This window comes from Ictidomys tridecemlineatus, chromosome 14, assembly GCF_052094955.1.
Source record: "Ictidomys tridecemlineatus isolate mIctTri1 chromosome 14, mIctTri1.hap1, whole genome shotgun sequence".
NCBI lineage: Eukaryota > Metazoa > Chordata > Mammalia > Rodentia > Sciuridae > Ictidomys > Ictidomys tridecemlineatus.
In genome coordinates, this window is record NC_135490.1 from 29,097,395 (window position 1) to 29,119,927 (window position 22,533).

Consider the following 22,533-nt stretch of genomic DNA (forward strand, 5'->3'; position numbering starts at 1 on the left):
TTTGCAGACTTTATGTGAATTAAGTTAAAAAGTCATCATTTCAGGTAAATATACAATAAAAATAATATGACTTGCAAAGCTTTAAGGTAAAATAATTGCATGGGATTAAGCCATCATACATTATAATTCCCTCAGTATATGCAACAGCTTTAAACTTTTGAAGCCATTAAAGCATAGCAGGAATTTAATGGGATATCTAATTTTGTGCACATCTATTTCATGATTCATTTCTTAAAAGTTCTTGTTCACCAAAACGTGGATAAAGAACTTTCAAACTGTTTATTTTCTATGAGCACATTGTTATTCTTCTACATATCCCTTGGGATTCATAGACATTACAAAGATGGATTTTCTTACAAACATCAAAGAGCATCTCCATTAATATGTTTAAGAACTAGAAATATTTTCTGCAAACCTTTATTATGTTGAATAGCCTAAATACATCCATATACTTCCTTGTTATCTTGGGTAAAATAAGAAAATTTTATTAAGTAATAATCGGTTTAATCACCAACAGAAATTAATCAGAAGTAAAACGCAGTTAAATGGAATTTAATAAGCACATATAATATGTAAATCACTCCTTAATGTACTAGGTGTTTTAACACATTTTATCTTTATAATAACTTTGTGAGATATCGACAACTTTTAAACGGGTTTGTAAGTTTGTTAACCAGAGAATAGATAATTTATGTCACTGAATACATTGAAGAGCTTAATCTTAGATAGTCTGGCTCCCAAATCTGCAACTCTGATGAGTATGTTATTTCGTAAACTTGCTTGTGAATGGTTTTGACTCATAGGTGAGTAAGCCACATTATTATTTTTATCTATTATTGTAAATAGTAATGGCATAGCATATAGAAATTATTAATATGATGCAATTTAAGGATTTATAAGAAAAAAGTTCCCATTCTTCCTTCTTCCCTTTCTTTGTTTTTGTTCTCAATTCATTAATAAATGGCTAATTCCATTTGCTTAAACTGGTACAGTAAATTTAAAATACTTATGGGTAGAGAAATAATTCATATTGGGATTAATCACCTATTCTATTTATAAAGATCCTAAAATGTGATCAAAGGACTCTTAGTATTAAATAACCACATGAGCTAATTATTAAAGCATATGTGCATGTACCCTATTTCTACCGGTGGAGGATAAGAGTAAGTGTGAAATAAGATTTCTGGTAATATGTATGTACTAAATGATTCCAAACCCTATATATCATTTGAATTAATTGTAGGTATTTTCTTAAAAATATGATTTTGTGTGAGTATGAAGACATTATATTCCTTAAATAGTTATGATACCACTGAAGTTGGAATAGTGTATATGCAGAAAAAAAGGAAAACGACAACAGATTATCACATACTTTTTAAATGCCACTAAAAAGTTCCGTTGACTACAGGATGAATGTAAATAATTAATTTTTCCCCAGAACTAAATATGTGTAAAATATTATAAAACATCATCAATGATTTAAAGCATTCTAAAATTTTGAGACTATTATTTTTTAAAGATTGTTGTTTACCAAAAATGTGATATTGAACTCCAACTACATTAAAATTTTTGCAAGTTAATATTAATTTGATTATTACCAGACAAATAAATAATTTTTAAATGACATTTTTATTTATGCATAGTCATTAACACCTAACACTTTAAATATGTATATAACCAACTAGCATTTTAAAGTCTTTGACATGTTCAGTTTCCTATTATAAATTATCATTGATAAGGAAATTGCTTTATATTTTGTGAATTTCCAAAACAAAATGAAGACCTACACATACTCAAATTGCCCAACATTTAAAAATTGAAATAAAAATATAACTGCCTACGAAAGTATAAAATTGTGTGGCAAGGAGGTAAAAGGAAATTAAAGGAAAATGCAACAGATTTTAAAATTTCTTTCTTACTCAAATGATCCAATTTGAGCTGGAATACAACCCATGCAATCTGCAGGGTGTCAGTAAGAAACAGAGCAGCAGATGAGTAGGAATTGACATCTGTGGCTTGGGAAAAAAATTGGCAAGGAGAGCAAAAAACAAGTAGTTAAAGAGCTCTAAATGGCCGTAAAAATTTAGTCTTCTGCAAAACATAGGGCAATTCAAATTCTTACTTTTATTTTCTTGCTCTATTAAGTAATACATATTTGGGAGGGTAGCTAAAAATAAGAGACATAATAAAATGCTGAAAATGATACAGGCATTTTATGAAGAATAGCACTACAAAGAAGTATTTCTTTTATAGAGTTGGAAAATGAAAATATTTAATATAAATCAGCAATACTTTGGAAAATAAGGTTCACCTTCTATCAATGACATTGTTTCAAAACTTATAGGATACTATCTTAAAGAACTTTCTAAGATTTCCATAATTTTTTCAAAATATAACCCCCTGAGAAGTTCAGCACATTGCCTTTATGTTAATTTGTATGAGTTGCAATAAAAGTAAAATATCAAGATGACTAGATAGAAGAGATATTAAATCAATATAGGACCCATGATTTATGATACTGAAATAGTTTTAAGTCCAATTAAAATGGACATGCATAGATTTATTATCATAAATCAAAATTCATCCTATTACCAGTCATAAATGAAAGCTTGAGAATACATGCCTTCGATGGTAGAAATAAACAAAGAAATGGTAAAGCAAAGTGCTTTTCTATTGTGATTTTAAACCAATCATCCCTTTGTTACTTATAGGAACAAATTAAACCCCATATGACATTATCTTATGATTAAAGATGTTTGAATAAAATTTTAATTTAATTTAGAATTTAGAATTCTGAATTGGGTCCCATTCTCCAAATTCTTATTTTCTGTGTGTTTTCAGGTGAGGGAGATGGAAGCAGATTATTAAATGATTTGTGATCATGTGGATTTTTTTGATCTAGTTTATGATCAGTTGTGCACATAATAAATTAGAGTAGCTTTAATTTTTTGCTTTTTCTGATAATAGAGACTACATAACAAAGAATTTTTATTATTCTTGCTGTAAACTATTCATTTTTTGTATAATTTTGAAACCATTTATTTTGTTTCAGTGGGATATTATAAGAGAGCTAACAAACAAAAACACTACAAAATCATTCTTAGATCTTCAAAGTTTCACAGTGAGAACAGCTTAGTAATACAAAATTCAACCTACAGAAATAGCAATATTATTAAAATATTGTGATTATGAAACACCTTGCTTGAATAATGTTAAATTTTGGAAATATTCTGAAATTGGATATTTAACATTTTAAGTCTTATATGTTACCCATCTTGCAAAATGAATTAGAATATTTATGCATGTGTTCTTTCTTAGCCCATTCTAAACAGTACCTCAGTAACATTCTGCTAAATGGTCTCTGTTAATTGATCTGTAAGCTGTGCTGAAGAAAATGTTGATTATTTCAGTGAATTTATTTTAAGACTACAATTCTTTATTCTCTTAAGAATCAGCTAAAGATCTCCAGTGTATCCAGATAATCTTCACTACTTTAATTTGGATTGAGCCATCTATAATTATTACTGCAGTAGGCCAACACTTCCACCATGGCCTTCGGCTGTATTTGTAAGGTCACTTAATTCCTCACAGCTTACTTCCCAATGTCTGGCATTTCTATCCTGGGATATGTCTTATTGGCATCCAAATAAAATACTCTTGAAGCAATGGATTGTTTTTATGGATTAATGCAAAGTTGTTTCAAGACACTTGAATTACAAAAAGGCTATTTGTTGATACAGAAAGCTTTAGATATTGCAAATTATACCATTAAATATGTTTATTTATTTTTTTAAAATTAGAGGAAGGGACTCACTATGTGTGGTGTACAATAGGCTATCAACAAGTATTTGCTGATTGACTGCATGAACTAATAGTAAATAGATTGGCTTCTCTTATCTTAAGGGTAATTATTACTGCAGATTCCCAGATTATCTGAATGGAACTTTTTCCTTCTAGTTTTCATTAATAATTTTTAAAATCATGTACAGTTTGTCTCTGCTTGGTGGGGCACTGTGCTTCTACAGGCATTTAACAAATGTTTTTTAAGTGCTTATAATGTGCCAATGTGTAAGATAGAGCTATTTTATAGCTGGCCAAGAAAAGAGACTACATACAGTGATTGAGCACTGATTCTTTGCAAGATAAGAATGAGAGGCCTAACAATTTTTAATGAGTTTGAAGTTTGAATCCTCTCTGATGACACATCAGGCTTGTTCATTTATTGATGATTCTTATCTTATATAATCTGTTAGGAAGCCTGACTTGGCTACATTACCTGAGAGATGTAAATGACTCCATTGAAAACTTTCGTGGGAATTCTCTTGAAAGTAAGATTTCTTTGCACAGATTGTGGTGGTTCCTACTCCAGATGAAGCACATTCTGTTTTTCTGAAAAATATCCTAGGATGCTGTGCCCTCAGTTCCCCCAAACCCCTACACTTGCTTGTGTTTTCCTCCTTCTAAAGTACCATATGGTTTACCTTTAATAAAGTCTTACATGAAATTGCTCTGTGGTGTTTTGTGAGTATTTTCAATTACACTGAGTGTATAATCTTTGCTGCCAACTATAGAATGAGTTGATGAAATTGCAACATTGTACAAAGACAGAGGTGGTACTTTTTTGCATTCAGGGTTCTCTTTCTGCCGGATTCTGCTCTCTGTAAACATGGTCTTGGTCTTCTCCCACACCTTTAAGTAGGTATGTCATTTTGCATGCAGAATTAATCAAATAAATCTTGTTCAATTTGCTCTATATTTTGTTACAAGTATTTCACTCTTTTGTAAACTGTGCTTTGTTAAGGGGATTTGGAAAGCCATTTTTTTTTTTTTTTGGTCCAGGACAGCAAGATACCCCATTAAAAAGAACTCAGAAACTGGTAAGAAGGGCTCCCACCTAGTTAAAACACACTGCGAACATTGTTTGCCTCTCTTTATCCCCGCACCCATAGAGGTTTAAAGATTTTGTTAATGAAAACATGCATTTGATAATTAAAAGGAAATAAATTTAGTCCTATGCTATGGGCATTTACAGTCTTACATGACTCTAAGTGGAGATCACAATTAACACCTGGAAAACTTGTATTTATTATCTAACAAAGAAACACAGACTTTGAGAACATTAAATATTCTTTGATTTATTGCAAACAGTACTTACCTTAATAAATACACAAACTGTTCAAATTAAATAATTAAGTTGATATTTTTCAAGTAACATTTTAATTTATATTAGATCTATATTTCAAAAAATAGTGCTGGGGATTGAAAAAAGTTAAGAACTCATTTGGCATTTATATTCAGTACTGTAAATAAAAGTTTTAATATTATTTTGAATTAATCATGATAAAATATATTTTACTCATTATTGAATATCATAGTAATGAAAGTAGCTATTAAAAACTTAACTGAAAAAATAAGCCATACATTTATCAGTTCATTTGTAGAAATAAACCAGTGGGTCAGTTTGGTGGCTGGGATGACTAAATAGGTTGATATGAGTACAATATGAAGGCTTGCTCTCTCATTTATCTCATGGTTGATACAGGCTATAGGCTGAAATCTGAGTGGAGCCTGCTAGTTGGAACAGTTATGGGAGGACTCTTCTTGTAGTTAAACAGCTGTCTCAGAGCCTACAGGCTGCTTTCCAAAAATAAGCATCTCAGAAGAACAAAGCAAAAGCTCAAGAAAAGAAATTGAATAATTGGCTTTTGAAAATACATATTTCTACTTTCCCACGCTGCATTGAGTAAGACAGAAACAGTAATTCAACCAAGTTCAAGAAGAATGGACCCTTCTAGTCAACACTAGGAGTAATGATGTCGCATTATGCAAATAGCATTTATAGCATTATTCAGGGATGCAATTAGGCACATATCACTCTTAATCCCCTAGGCTTAATTCCTTAACCATAAATTTTCATTGCACTTAATCTCTGATTGGCTAAAGCACATTTCCCATAAGTTTCCTAAGAAATAACTGATGGATTATGAATTCATGGGAACTTCCCAGAAAGTAATGCAAAGAGAAACAGATGATAGAGAGACAGATCAATAGGTAGGTAGATGATAGAGCACATATTTAGAGAACACAAATTAATATAAAATTTAAATAATGGGAGATCCAGAAAAATAAACCATGCTTAATGGAGGGAAAGAGTCATCAAAGAAATATGAGAATATAATTCTAAGCAATTGCTATGGTTTTAATATTTTTGTCTTCTCCAAAATTTACATTGAAACTTATATGAATGCAGTAGTATTGGGAGGTGTGGTCTTTGGAAGGTGACTGAGTAATGAGGATTGCACCTGCTTGAATGCGATTATCCCTCTTACCAGGGCTTGATAGAAGGAATTTACCCTCCTTTTTGCCTTTCACCTTCTGCTGTATGAGGACACAGTGTTACTTCTCTCTGGAGGAAGTAGTGTTTAAGGCACCATATTGATGATAGAAATCAAGCTCTTATCATGGCACAAAACTGTCAAATCATTTATCTTGAGCTTCACAGCCAACAGAAAAATGAGAAGTAAATTTCTCTTCTGAATGAATGACACAGAGTGTGATATTTTGTCATAGCTGCACAAAATAAACAAAATCAGAAATTTGTACCAGAAGATTGTGATGTTTCAAATACCTGAAAATGTAGAAGTGGTTTTGGAACTAAGTACCAATTAGAAGCTATAACAACTTTGAAATGAATGTTGGAAAAAGTCTGGGATGTCATGAGGAGAGCGTTAAAGGCAATTCTTGTAAGTCTCAGAAGGAGAGCTATAGAGATAGCCACATTCTCCTTAGAGATTTCTTAAGTAGGTCATGAGCAGAATGTGAAGGCTATTCTGATATATCTTAGATGATACAGATGAATAAGGCATTAGAACCTGGAGGAAAGGCCACTCTTGTTAAAATGGCAAAGATTTTATTGAATTATTTCCATGTCCTAGTATTTCATGGAAGGTAGAACTTCAGAGTGATGAACTAGGATACATTGTACAAGAACGCTACAAGCAGCAAAGTGTCTGTGATACTGCATAGGTTCTCTTAACTGCATATAGCAAAATGTGGGAAGAGACAAAGGATTGAAGGACAGCTTTCATATATAAGCTCTTCAAATCATAATGGTTTTACATCATGATAAATGGATGGAATGCACCTAATTTTCTAAACATCATAATTTAACCTAGTCTATCTCAAACATACTCAAAATATTTACTTCAGACTGTAGTTGTCAAAAATCATCTAACATAAACCCTATTTTATAATAAAGTGTTTTAGTCAGCTTTTTTCATTGCTGTGACTAAATGATCTGACCAGAATATCTGTAGAGGAGGAAAAGTTTATTTGGAAGCTTATGGTTTCAGAGGTCTCAGTCCACAGACAGGCAGGTCCATTCCTTGGGGCTTAAGGTAAGACTGAACATCATGGTGGAAGAGGATGGCAGAGGCAAGTAACTCACATGGTGATTAGAAAACAGAGAGAGACTCCACTAGCCAGAATAAAATATATACCCCATAGTCATGCTTCCAATGAACCACTTTCTCCAGCCACACCCCACCTGCCTCCAGTTATCATTCAGTTCATCCCATCAGAGACTAATTCAATGATTAGGTTAAGGCTATAACTCATTTCTCCTCCAAACCATCTTTCATTGTCTTACAGGTGAACTTTTGCAGGACACCACATCTAAACCATAACATGAAGTATTGAACATCTCAGGGATTCATTGGATTTCTTGTATCTTCAAAACACTGGCAATATAGTACATTTCTTAATATTTGTTGTTGATGCTCATGATTGCATAACTAACTGGGAACTACAGATTACTGCCACAACTGCCAATCAGCAGCCTAGAAAAATATCAAAATTTGCAATATAGTTTCTGCTGAATATGTATAACTTTTTTCACCATCATAAATTTTTTTTAAAAAAAATAAGTAGAACCTTCAGTTATGGTTTGAAAAGGAGGTACCTCCCAAGCATCTGTGTTAATGCAGAAGGTGAAATGATTGGATAGAGAAAGTTATAACCTCATCAGTCCATCCTAGTGTAAATGAACTGACTGAGGGTATCTATAGACAAGTGAGGTATGTTTGTAAGATGGAGATCAGTGGGGGCCCCTGCCCTGAAATTGTGCATCTGCCTGAATGCCCTTCCCCCTTCCCCAACCTCTGCTTTCTGGCTGCCACAGGTAAGCAGATTTTCTCCACCGTGCTCTTCAGTCATAATATTCTGCCTCATGTTGGGCCCATAGCAATGCAGTCAACCATCTAGAGACCGAGACCTCTGAAACAATGAATCCCAAATAAGCATTTTCTCCTCTACGTTGTTCTTGTGAGGTATTTTGAACATATTGATGCAAGACTGATAAAACACCATTAGAAACGGAGCCTTGGAGCTCCCTGGGCATGGCCACCTCATGCCTGCTTTTCACATTCAAGTGCAGCAGTTCTGGGCTGCCCAACTGTGGCTCAGGCAGGGAAAGACAGTGCTCAGGCCATCACTCCAGAGGCACAAGTTATAAACTTTGGTGCTTGTTGAAACCTAACCCCTCAATGCAACAGTATTGGGAGATGTTGCTTTGGGAGGTGAGTGAGTCATGAAGTCATGAGGGTAAACCATCCTGAATGGAAATATATGCCTTTTATGAAAGGGATGCACAGACAGTTGGCCACTTTTTTGGCCAACTGCCTTCAGCTATGAGAATACATAATTTTCCTTCCTTCCGGATGGCATTCAAGGCACTATGTTGGAAGTGGAGACCAGAATCTCATAAGGTACTAAACCATACAGTGACTTAATAAGACTTCCCAGCCTCTAGAACTGTTGGCAATAAAATTGTATTCTTTATTAATTCCCTATTGTGTAGTATATTGTTGTAGTAACAAAAAAAAAAAAAAAAGACTAAGGCAGAAATGCAGAACATGATTCTTTTAGTTAAAGTAGAAGCATCTATCCAGGTGCCCAGGATGATAAATTTTAAAGACACAAATAAAGCTGGGCACAGAAGACCATGCCTATAATCTCAGCTACTTTGAAGGTTGAGGCAAGATGATGCAATTTTGAGGCCAGGCTAGGCACTTAACAAGCTCCTATCTTAAAATTAAAATTAAATAGAAAGGGGAATATATCTTAGTGGTTAAGAACCACTGAACTGAATCCCCTGAACTAAAATAATTAATTAAATAAATAAATGGCATCTATCAAAACATATTGCAACTTTCAGAACTATTTTTTTAATTTGTTTTAATTAGTTACACATGACAGTACAATGACTTTGACATATCATACATTTGAATCACATGGGATACAATAAAAGAACAAGTGTTGTTTTTTTGTTTTGTTTTGTTTTGTTTGTTTTTATGGTGCTGGGGATTGAACCCAGGGCCTTGTGCATGCAAGGCAAGCACTTTACCAACTGAGCTGTATCCCCAGCCCCAGAATTATATAAAAACTACAAAATAGTCCTGATAGAATCATATTTAGGGTGCCAATTGTTTAAATGCTTTGTGTACTTTCAGTATAATATTTCTGAAACAATTAATGAAAAAATAATTCAATGAAATAAAAAAGCCAGTATCATTCTAAACAGAGTAAAAACTGAAGGCACTCCCTCTAAAATCTGGAACAAGACAGGGATGCCCTCTCTCACCACTTCTATTCAACATAGTTCTTGAAACACTGGCCAGAGCAATTAGACAGACGAAAGAATAAAGGAATAACTATAGGAAAAGAAGAACTTAAACTAGCACTATTTTCTGATGATATGATTCTATAACTATAAGACCCAAAAAACTCTACCAAGAAACTTCTAGAACTAGTAAATGAATTCAGCAAATTGTCAGAAAATAAAAATTTCTTTGAGTAAAATATGTGAGTCTAAGTGGAGAAGAAAATTACATATATAATAGCAAACTTGTAAGTGATGAAATACTTTGAGAAATATAAAATTATAAAATACATAATCTAGTAATCTACATTCCTTAAATAAATATAAAGATAGAAAGATAACTTGGAGAGAGCTACTATCCACCTGGGGTAAGGAAAATGCAGTGAACAACAACTTCGTTCTGAAACAATGCGCTGTGTAGGCCCATTGAGACTCAGCAACAGGTTAGTTCATACTGTCCTGGGCTTTATGTCAGGACCTATGAACTGACAACTAAACTTCTTCCTCAGGGTCAGGTCAACCCCTTAAAGTTCCAAACTCTAAGCTAAGATCATAATTCAGAATTCCAGGCCAGTGCCGATGGTCCCATATTCCAGTTCTGTCCCAATTCTAGACTAGTATTTAGGTTTCAATCAGACTGGCCTTGTAATGCCAGAATTCAAAGCCAGGTTGTTTCTCATGGCTTCACACTGCCCTATATTCTCAGATTTCACACCCACTCTGATGTCAGGTAATCTTCTATGGAAAAAAAAATCTCCAAAGTAGGTTCCATGAATATAGGCTCCATACTCACACTCACAAACACAATGGACAGGATCACCTCCACAGATCTCAGTACTAAGCCTAACCCCAAGGGTCTAGGATCAGTTCTACACTAGAAGACCCTAGCTCTAAGCTAACCACAATGGATCCTGGATTCAGACTGAAAACTGTGGCCAAAGTTTCTAGGATCCAGGCCTCCCTCAGGACTCAGGATGCAGACCCATTCATATGAAAACCCAGAAAAAAAATGCCTACCCAAGGACTCCAGAATAAAGTAAGCCTTTGAATTTCATCAGAAGCCCAATAATACTTTCTGGATTGCCTCATTAATGAAAGGATTTCCCCGACAAATCTAGTCTGTAAAGACTAGAATTGCTGCTTGTTTCTTCAAAATGCACAAAAAAATGCACAAAAATCAATTGATTTATGAAAGCATCATAAAAATCATGAAAATATAAAACAATCAATACAGCAAAATAAAATTTCATAACCAACCCTAAAAATGCAAAATTATATTATCTTCCTGCCAAAGAATTTAAAATAACTGTATATAAATTGCTCATTGAGTTATAAGAGGAAAAAAATAGACAGAAATCAGGAAAACAAAACATGAAGAAAATTAGAATGTCAACATAGAAAAAGAAACCATATAAAACAATTACATGCTAACAACTTAGGAAGTTAAGACAAGCAAATCACAAGTTCAAGACAAGGCCAGCCCTACCAAGTTAGTGAGATTTTTAAGTAACTTAGTGAGATACTGTCTCAAAATAAAAAATAAAAAAGGATTGATATTACTCAGTGGTAAAGTGTCCTCAGGTTCAATTCCTAGTACTAAACCAATCAGTCAATCAGAAATCCTAGAGCAAAAGATCACAATGATGGAGCTGAAAAATTCGATAGAGAGCTTTGATCAGTCACGAGTTGATGATCACAAATAATAGGCGGATTTCCTAGATGACAGATAAAATATAAAAAAAGAAAGAGTGAAGAAAACCTGTGATAAGTATGAGACTTCAGCAAGAAAACCAATATGTGCATTATCAGAGCCTAAGAAGGAACAGAGAAACAGAGAAAGGTAGAAAGCTTATTTAAAGAAATAATGACAGAAGCATCCTGAAATCTGGAGAGAAAAATGAACATCAAGATTCATGAACCTCAAAGTACTCCAAATAGATTAAATACAAAGAAATTTTCATTAAGATATATTATAATCAAATTCTTATATGTCAAATATGCACATGCAAACAAGAGAGGGGTGGGGTGAGGGAATTATTAAAGTGACCAAGAAAAAAGAACCTCATTAAATAAAAAAACTATCATTTGACTTTTCAATGGATGCCTTGAACACTTAGAATTAGATGATATATTTAAAACAATGAAAAAAAATGTGTCAACTAAAAGTAAAATACCAAACAAGGCTGTCTTTAAGAAATGAAGGACAGAGATTCTCCTAGACAAACAAAATCTGTGAGAGTTTATCACCACTAGAATGACATTACAAGAAATGCTAAGGAGAGTTTTTCAAGTGGAAACAAATAGATACTAGCTACTGACAATGAAAATCTGTAAAAATAATAAGACTATAAAGATAGAAGTTGAAATCAGAATTCTCTAATATTATAACTGTAGGGAAAAATCACTTTTAAAAATTAAAAGATAAGATTATTTAAAACAACATCATGAGAATAATGTGTTAATACATACAAGATACTGATATAAATTAGTATATCAATAACATTAGACATTGACGAAGAAGAAATTAAAGTGTAAATATTTTTATGCAGTTATTAGCTTAAAATAGATTGTTATAACTATAAAGTATTTTGTGCAAACTGCATGGTAGACATACAGAGAAAAAATATATAGTACATGCTAAAAAAAAAAGAAAAAAAGAAATCAAATCATACACCATGAAACATTACCAAATCAAAAGGAAGACAGGAATAAAAAAATAACAATAGCAACAAAAAAAATCAAACATCAAAAATAACTAACAAAAATTCAAAACTTCAATAGTAAGTCTTTATCTATCAGTAGCTTTTAAAAATGTAAATGTATTAAATTCTTCAATAACATACAGAAAATAAATGATAAGAAAAAATTCAATTTGATTCTGCCTATAAGAGACTCACTTTAGCTTTAAGGGTGCACATAGGCAAAAAGTGAATGGATGAAAAATTTATCCCATGCAGATGATAACCAAAGAGAGCAAGGGTAAAGGTAATTATATTAGAGAAAAATAGACTTCAAGTAAAAATTGTCAAAAGAAACAAAGAAGGTCACATGATGATAAAATTGGCAATGTATCAAAAGGATGTAACTATTGTGCATATATATACACCAAATATTGATGCACCTAAACCTGTTAAGCATATATTAACTGAACTGAAGGAAGAAATAGACTACAGTACAATAATTTTAATAATCCACTTTCAACAATAGATAGATCATACAGATAGAAAAATCAATGCTGGAACAGAGGGCCTGAACAACACTGTAGACCACTGGATTTGACAGAAATATACAAAAAAGTCCAACAAATAGTAGCAGAACACACACTTTCTCCAGGAACATAATCAACATTCTCCATGACAGATCATATATCAATCCATAAAACTAGTATTGACAAGTTCAAGAAGATAGGACTAGTATTTTTCTGATCACAATTTTATAAAACTAGAAATCAATAATAAGAGAAAAATTGGAAAATTCACAACCAATAAGCTGAAGAAAAAATAAAAAGAAAGCTTAACAAAATATTATAGCATCAAACATGTACATTAAAAAAGGAAAAAAAATTAAAATAAACAACATGATTTTATACTTTATGGAACTAAAGAAATAAATTAAGTTTATAGTTAGCAAATGGAAGAAAACTGGAAATAATGAGAGAGAAAAATCAAAATATATAAAGAAAATATTAGTTTAATTGAAGAGTAAGTGAATATCAGTAAAACAATAGTCAGAAACTTCAATGCTTCACTTTAAACAATAAACAGAATATGCTTTAGATACATTTCCTATCTATGCAATATTTAAGAACAGGAAAAATATATTAATGCTGAAAGAAAGAAATGTAAGTGATAAAACTAATGGTCGGTTTTTGAAAGTTTGAAGATAGGAGACTAGAGAAAATTTTAACAAAGTTGATATTAGAACTAAGTACAGGGTCTTTTCAGAATTAGGGATGGTAACAATGGCAATTGATATTTAGTTGATAGTAGGACACAGATTTGAGCAAGGGAGATAAAGAGGAATATCCATGAAGGCAAATTGGGAAAAAGTGGAAGATAAGAAAAAATATTTCTACACTAAAGGTAATGAATAAAATGCCATTTTCAGTATTTGTAATTAAATTAATAATTACTAATATATAAAACATAAATGTTGTACATATTACTGGAGAGTACTATGTAGTATTTTGATACATGTACACATTGTATAGCATTTAAATCAGGTAAAACATATCTGCTTCCTTAAACATTATTTCTTTATGGTGAAAACTTTCTAAATCCCTTCTTCTAGGAAAGAGTAACATGCAGTTGCAGGAGAATTGGAGTAAAGAAAACATTAAGTATATTGATTAAGTGATATCTTTCTTGATATCTTTCTTTTGAGATAGTAAATTGTCATTGTTTTTTTTTTTTTTCCAAGATGGATTCAAAGAATTTAAGGGGACTGTTTGGTATAAAACACAGACACAGGGCAAGCAATTATTCTTTCAAGAAAATTTTTAAGGAAATGGAGATTTTTCTTAGAAGTTTTGTTTTCCAATCTCTGGAAGGGCTCATACCACACTCATCCTCTCACCTGTGAGATCTACCTACTCAAAGTTTCTAAATTAACCTTGGCTTAAGACAGAAGATAGTTGGATTCGTTTCCTCTTCAGATGAACTATTTTAAGACTTCATTGTCATTTTAGGCAGACCCAGGAGGCATTTCCCAGGAATTGATATCATCACAATGCAGATCCAAGACTCAAAGAACTCCATCTGGTTGTCACAACCTACTGTGGTTTCCTTGGGAAAAAGGGTTTGTGGGGCAGTAGCACAGATGCCTGAGGAGAGGACAGTTTCAAGATACTGGTACCTTAAACATCTGAAAAGGCATCACTGTGCTAGCTCTGGAAATATAAAAATGGTGGCAACTGGAACAAAACTAGTGCTCAAATCCAGTGTTCCTTTCTTCCAATGTATGGAGGAATCTGTAGGTAGCCAGTGGGCAAAGGAGAAAAGTGTTGTGCAGTCTCAATCCCAGCATCATATGCAGAGTGGAATGGTATGTTTCAATCTGAGAGGCAATAGCTGAATCACTGGCACTCTCAACTGTCAAAATCTTTCTATTTCAAACTCAGCAGCAAAATCAATTCTCTCCAGTGTTTTTCCAGCCATTTTGAATACACGAGGCAGAGATAGTCATATGTTGGTTTGAAATGTGTGATTCCTAATCATTGTATTAAATTATTGTTGGCAAGTAGCTACCTATTGCTCAGCCAGGGAAAGGATTTTGTCACCCTTCTAAAACTACATGATGATTCAGCCTATGAATTTGGTGGAAGAATCATATACTAGTCATAGATATATGACTTTAGAAAAAAACTAAAAGTTCAGTACAAATCTTTACTTTTTCTTGTTCATTAACCAAGGAAAATATTAGATAATACTAAATATTAAAACATGGCACCTTTAGAAGATATATACCAATATTATTTCCTGAATCACTGTGGAGCAAAATACTTGTACCATTCATTAACTATGTGAGAATAAATTTCTACTATGCATATCTACTGAGTCACTGTCATGTGGCCAGTATCTCCTTTCATTTCCATGAAATTTTCATCACTCTAAAAGAAATACCATAAACATTAAGCAATCTTTCTCTCCTCAATTCCCTGTCCCCTAATAATCACTGGTGTGCTTTCTGTATCTATGAATTTACCTATTCTGAAACTTACATATAAATGTAATTATATAATATATGAACTTGTATATCTGGCTTATTTGACTCAACATAATGCTTTTGAGGTTCAATGATGTTAGAAATACAACAGTATTGTTTTATATGGCTGAATAATGTCTGTATGGACATACCACATTTTGTTTATTTGTTTATCTGCTGGTAGATTTGGGTCATTCCTACCTATCTCAATTGTGAATGTGCTGCAGTCTGACTGGGCGAAATAACCAGGGAGCGAGTGACAAGGAACTTGTGAAGATTGATACAGCAGGAGCCGCTTTAGTGTCAGACAGTAGAGGTATATATACACTTAACTGATTATACACAGCTTGTTTCAATTAACATCCAGATACATCAATTGGTCATTAAGGAATCCTCATCTTCTTAATAATTACACACAGCTTAAGTTAATTGACATAATCTAGACACAGCAGTCAGTCATTAAGGAATCCTTATCATCTTAATGGCTCCCTGGGGTTGGCTCAGAAACCACTCCTCCTAGCATACTGCCAGGTGCCATCTTAACTTGGTTGTGGCCCTCATCATGAATGTGCTGTTATGAACATTAATGTACAAGTATTTGTTTTGAATATCTGTTTTTAATTATTTTAGGGACATACCTAAGATTAGAATCACTGGAATCACCATTCCACCAAAATATTACATTTTTGCTAGCATTGTTTGAAGATTCCAATCTCACTACATCTTCATCATCTGCAGAAAGGAAGAGAATATTTGCAAGCCAAGAATTATTATAAAAGTCTCCTATCCAAATACATAAAAACTCTTAAAATTTGAAAACAAAAGATAAACTACCAAATATTTTTTTTAAAAAAATGGATAAAATCTTGAACAGACAATTCTCTAAAGAAAATAGACTAGTGACAATAAAAATATATGAAAAGATGCTCAACATCATTAGGCACCAGAGAAATACAGATCAGACTGTCAGTAAGATATCACTTCATACATCACTAGGCTGCTCATAATAGTTTAAAAGAAGAAAATAAACCCATAATATAATGTACTTTTTAAATGGTCCACCAGATGATTTAACAAATGTGAAAAAATCATTAAATCTTGTTGAAATACTATGGTGGTTTATAACCTGAAGCTAAGAATGAAGGACACAGAATATTTCAAGCAAATTTAGAATGTAAACATTGCAATAACCAGGCTATTTGTAATGACATTGAAAGAGTTTATATTCTCGAATCAATGCATTACTGTGCTAATGTGATTGAAGTGTTATCTACCTTCATGGGTAAGTGACACCTACTGAAGATAAAATCTCTGTGGAATTCAGGGTTTCAAAAGAATAATTTTGAAAAGTATCATTTGAAAAGAAATAAATCATTATAATAAATCAGTCATCACTGAGATATATAGCAAAACACACCTAATTTCCAAGAAACCAAAAAAAGGTGCTGAAGTCATCCTGCACATAAATAAATAAATGTAAGGAGAATACAAAATTATGCTAAAAATAGGTGGCATGGATATCTGACAAAGTTTTTGTTTGTTTGTTTATTAGTTGCTCAAGACAATACAATGATCTTGACATACATTTGATTCAAATGGGGTATGTATTCTTTGTTATCTTATTGTCTAATTTTCTGAGTTCTTTATATATTCTGGATATTAGGGCTCTATCTGAAGTGTGAGGAGTAAAGATTTGTTCCCATGATGTAGGCTCCCTATTTACCTCTCTTATTGTTTCTTTTGCTGAGAAAAAACTTTTTAGTTTGAGTAAGTCCCATGCACAAAAGTTAACTCAAAATGGATCAAGGAGCTTGATATCAAATCAGAGACACGACATCTGATAGAAGAGAAAGTTGGCTACGACCTACATGCCGTGGGGTCGGGCTCCAAATTCCTCAATAGGACACCCATAGCACAAGAGTTAACATCTAGAATCAACAAATGGGTATGTATTCTTATAAGAACAAATTCTATTCAGATCTCTAATAACCTACAACTCAAAAACTATCAGGAAAAAGAACAGAAACATCATTAGACAGATTACCTATCCACTCTTTAATAAAGGGTAAACTGAAGATGAAAATAATATTAAAATTACAAAATAAAGTTTCTCTTCTTTGATCAGCTGGATAAACTAATTTTCCCTTCTAGTAATCATGCAGATGTTTAGAAAGTTTGACTTAAAAAAAATTGGTGTGCAACAGTTACACATAATAGTGGGATTCATTCTGACATGATAATTCTTGCACATAATAAAATTATGGTCAATTTTATTCCCCAGTAGTCTTATTGACCTTCCCTCTGTCCTGACCTTGAAACCCTACTGGTCTCCCTTTCATTTTTATGATATTCCTTTTTTATTATGTTCCAACTTCCACATATGAATGAAAACATGTGACTTTAACTTTATGAAACTGGCTTATTTCATCTAACATGATGCTCTCCAGTTCCATCCATTTTCCTGGATGGATAAATAACACTCTTATATACACCACATTTTATTTAATTTTTTGAATTGTGCCACAATAAACATAGCTATGTGTGTATCAATACAGTAGGATGACTATGGCAGATTGATAATTTGTGAATGAAAATGATGATTCACAACATTGTTTTCATAAGTTAGAGCAGTATGAAATACAGTGTCTCTGATTAAGAAGGAAGTTATTACCAGGGAAGAACTTGGAATCAATTAAACCATTGCTAATGTTCAGTATTAAAATTTTTGTTCATATGATGCAGATTTCCAGGGGTGAAATAGAAGGGATAAAAAGTGACTCCAAAGGATGTATCAGGTTGACCAAGAAAAGCCTAAGGTACTTAAATTTTTGATTTTTTTTCAAAAGATGAAGGAAATATACTGCAAGAAGTATATTTTCAGACATCATGATAAAATGATGGTAAGATTAATTTGAGTGTTCCAGCATCACTGTAACAAGTGATTGCTCTACTGTTCCTGAATTGTGACACTTGGCAATACCTCAAATTCTTTTTATATGGGTTAGGCTGCATTGCCTTTAGAGCTTCCCAGACATACAGGTAGGTTTTTAGCCCCATTTTGTTTACAGAGATAAGTAATAGAATGGGCTCAAAGTGACACAACAAGTTGAGATACAGGACTTAGACTGAAAATCCCAATATGAATTTTATTCTACACCAGCAATATCTACCAGGTATTGCATGTGTCAAAAACTGTTAAAATGTTTTCTGTCATATGCTTTTTATTTCTCAGCTACAACACACCTTATATAAGAGTTTAAAGAGTTTATTTGAATCAAAGAATTAATTGAAATGGATAGATTTTACAAATTGAAGTCTCCAGAGGTAATAAAATAAACTAGTTTTCTCCTAAAATCTAAAAGTTTATGTATGAATTTGCGAATTCAATGAAACAAAAAACTGAGTAAAAGAGAGCAAAAAACATTTTGTCCTCTAGGAAAAAAATTCAGCTGATTTTATGTTGTGAATTCCATGCAAAAGATTGTGTCACACTTTCTGACCAAACTCAGGATATTTATGAAATGCCAGATATGGTAACCACTAAAATAAGAAAATTGTCCTTATTCAGATGTGTGTATTTCACAAATATCATTTCAATTTGAGTAGTATATTGAACAGCTTAGAATGTTTTACAGTTTTATAAAGAGAACAGGAAAGGGGTGTTACAATGATCTGTTATTAAGAAATAAAGGCTTTTGACTGATTATTAAAAAACAAATAAGAAATACAAATAAAACAGGAAAAAGTTAAAAATAGCTGAATAAAATATCTTAAATTATTACTGAAATCTTTGCAGAGATAATATTGCATTTGCTATAGAAGAGTATGAAAAAAATATGGTTTGTAAGTCATTTGGTTAGTGATATAATGAACCAAATGGCTTGCTGAAAATTTGGAAGAATTCCAGTTCAACAGCCACTATTCAAATTGATAGTGACAGCTCATTCTGAGGAAAAAATGTTATTTTCAAATGATTGATATGAACTCAAAGGGGTGTGAAGAACTACAGTGTACTTTGTGCATAAGAGTTGTGACAGGTTGGCACATCTCTAATTCTGATTTAAAACAAGCCAGGGCACTGCAGTTTCCAATGACATTAAGCTTATATACTCCACTAAATTATTTGATCCACTGGAATATTCCACAAAGCAAAATGTGCCAAAATTTCAAAAAGTCTGATTTTTGTATTAGATTGGCACATTATCTACTAAAACTAATTCCAATATTTTTTCCTTTAATAAGAGTAAACACATTCATACATATTAATTAAACTTAATTATAACTTGGTAAATGCTGTTCTCTAATTGTCAGAAATTTAAAAGTGTACCAGGTGAAAGAAAATAAAGAATCCCTGCCATAACAATATAACATTAAAACTTGACATTGAAATAACGGGGTCGTAACTCTATTGGATGACAAATGGGCCTTAATGCAGATTAATGGCAAAAATCTTTAACTCTGCCCATTTAGATTTTACTGATTTGGCATGTATACATTTCAATTTCTTAATTGTAGTCCCGCAAAGACCAATTAGTGTTTTTTCCAATAAAAAAGCATTCAAAGGAGAATATTTACAGAATTTTGATGGTAGCTTTTTAATTTGTTTTTTAAACAATTCTGCTTTGTTACAGATTCTGTGACACAAAGCAGAATCATCTTCTGAAACATAGCCTATAAATGACATTTTTGGTAGTTGTGGCCTTTCAAAAAGCTTATGGTGGTTTTTCTTGTACAGATGTATGCATTTTAGTCATAAACATCACAGGCCTCCTTTTTCTAATTTATATATCACTGTCATACTCAACTACCTTAATTCAGAATTCTGAAACTAAATACCATAGACTAGGTGCCTATAAACAACAGAAATTTATTTCTTTCAGCAATGGAGACTAGTAAGTCTAAAATTAAGGTTCTGACTGACTCAGTGTCCAGTGGAGTGCCCCTCCTCAAAGACGGCCATCTTCTCAGTATTTGAGAAAAGATAAAGGGATACCTCAAAGATCTTTTTTTTTTTTTTATAAAACCATTAATGAACTCCCTGTGTTCAATCTCTTCCCAAAGGCCCTACTCACTAATTTCATAAACTGTGGATAAGATTTCAACATATGAATTTTAGAAGTACATAGACATTCATTTCACTGCAACTGCTGTACGAAATGTTGGACAGAAACCAGAGAAGACCACAGGTTTAGAAATCTGGGGCATGCATGCTTTCATATATGAATCTGTTTTCTTTATGAACCTGACAGGAATCCTGTTTTCTTTCTATGAACCTGACAGGAATCCAATTAAAAATTTAACTGAAAATGTCAAGCTATCTTCAAAAACATGTCTGTCTGTCTGTCTGGATACTGGATACATGCCTTTATGTGTAGACTCCACTCTCTTGAGAGATGCATCTATTTAGTGGCACAAATAAAAATTAGAAGGTCTAGAATAAAATACATCTTACTGTCCATAATCTTTAAAGGAAAGTATCTTTTCTTTGTCCTTTTCAGTTCATCAAAATAATAAATCTATTCCATTTTGAGTCGGTTTCCCTATTCTCCATCAAAAACCATGTCCATAGGGATGGTGTATTGGCTGACCTGGCTCAGAATTTAACTGCAATGTATCTTATATTGAAGGCCTCGTCAAGAGGAAAGGGACAATGCACCGCTCCCTGGAAAAGGGTTCTCTTATAAGAGTAAAAGAGAAGGGCACTGGATATTTGAAAAGAAACCATGATAACCAAAATATCTCTCTCTTGCTTCTCTATTACTTTTTCCTTCAATAAGATTGAAATTCTCATTTTAAAAAATTTTATATTTATATTAATGCAGATCATCTCCAAAGGTACATAAGAAAATTCTCATAATGAACATTGAAAATGGAAAGAAACCTATTTATTGAAGAAGAGAAGAGTGTCTCATTAAATATGATATCAATTTGTTAATGTATCAGGAAAGATAAACTAGATCTTATTTTAATCCTCAAAATAGAAAATATTTGACTCCTGCGTGTTGAAGTGCAAGATAGAAGAGTTGGAAAACTTGGAAGAACAGCTTCAGTGGAGCTCTTCATTGAGAAACTTTATAAATCATTAAAATTTAAGGGTATTTTTAAATGGATCGAATACGTAAAGATAAGTGTCTAGAGCTTACAAATTTAGTTTAAAGTCAATTGATTTACAATGTATAAATTTAGTATTTTTACTTTTCAACTGCGTTAATTCTTCTTCTTTTTTTCATTCCTTGAAGCATTCATTTTAAAATCTACACACAACAATCACATAAATCACATGTTATGCAAAGGTCATCACAGTACCCATCTCTTACCTATAAATACATAGCACTTATTTTCTTATCACTGTATAATTCTATTTAAAATAGACATCAACACTGAAGTCTCAGTGCCCCTATCTAATGTTCACCAATAAGCCATTAATTTTTTTTCTCCTTGGAGTTCAGTAAGAAACCTTAGTTTATATAACCTGACATGGAGCTTATGCTGGGAATCTCAGTGCCCATATGTAATTTCAGGGTTTGGATCTGGAAGGTCCCCAAAGACTCTTGTGCTCAAAGCTGGGCTTTCAGAAAGTGATTAGAAAATCAGGGCTCTGACCTCATTGATGTATTAATCCATTGATGGTTGAATGGACTACTGGAAGGTAGGAACTAGTTGGAGGAAGTTAGGTCACTAGGGATTTGTCCTAGAAAAGTATATATTCTCTCTCTCTTCTTTCTGGCTTCCATGAGCTGAGCAGCTTTCCTCCCTCATGGACTTCCACCATGATGTGCCTGCCTTGGAGCCAGCCACCATGGACTGAATCCTCTAAAATTGTGAGCCAAAATAAATCTTTCCTCCTGTAAGTTATTCTTGTCAGGTGTTTTGCCCACAGTAATGAAAAATGAAAAGTTGACAAACATATGTAGTTACCATTTTAAAGTACATTAACTCATTAATTAATCTTTTCTTTCTTCTTTTTTTTGTGTGTTTGCTAAGAAATCTTAGTTCATATAATCTGAGGTTTTAGATAAATAAAAAGAAGCCCAGGAATAAGAGACAGAGGAAAAAAACAGCAGGGCATGTAAAGGCTGGGCTAGAAATAGAAATATTCAACTTGAACTTTAAAAAGCAAACTTGATAGATGGTGAGTTATATTTGCTCCAGGAAGGCTTAAGCTTTGTAAC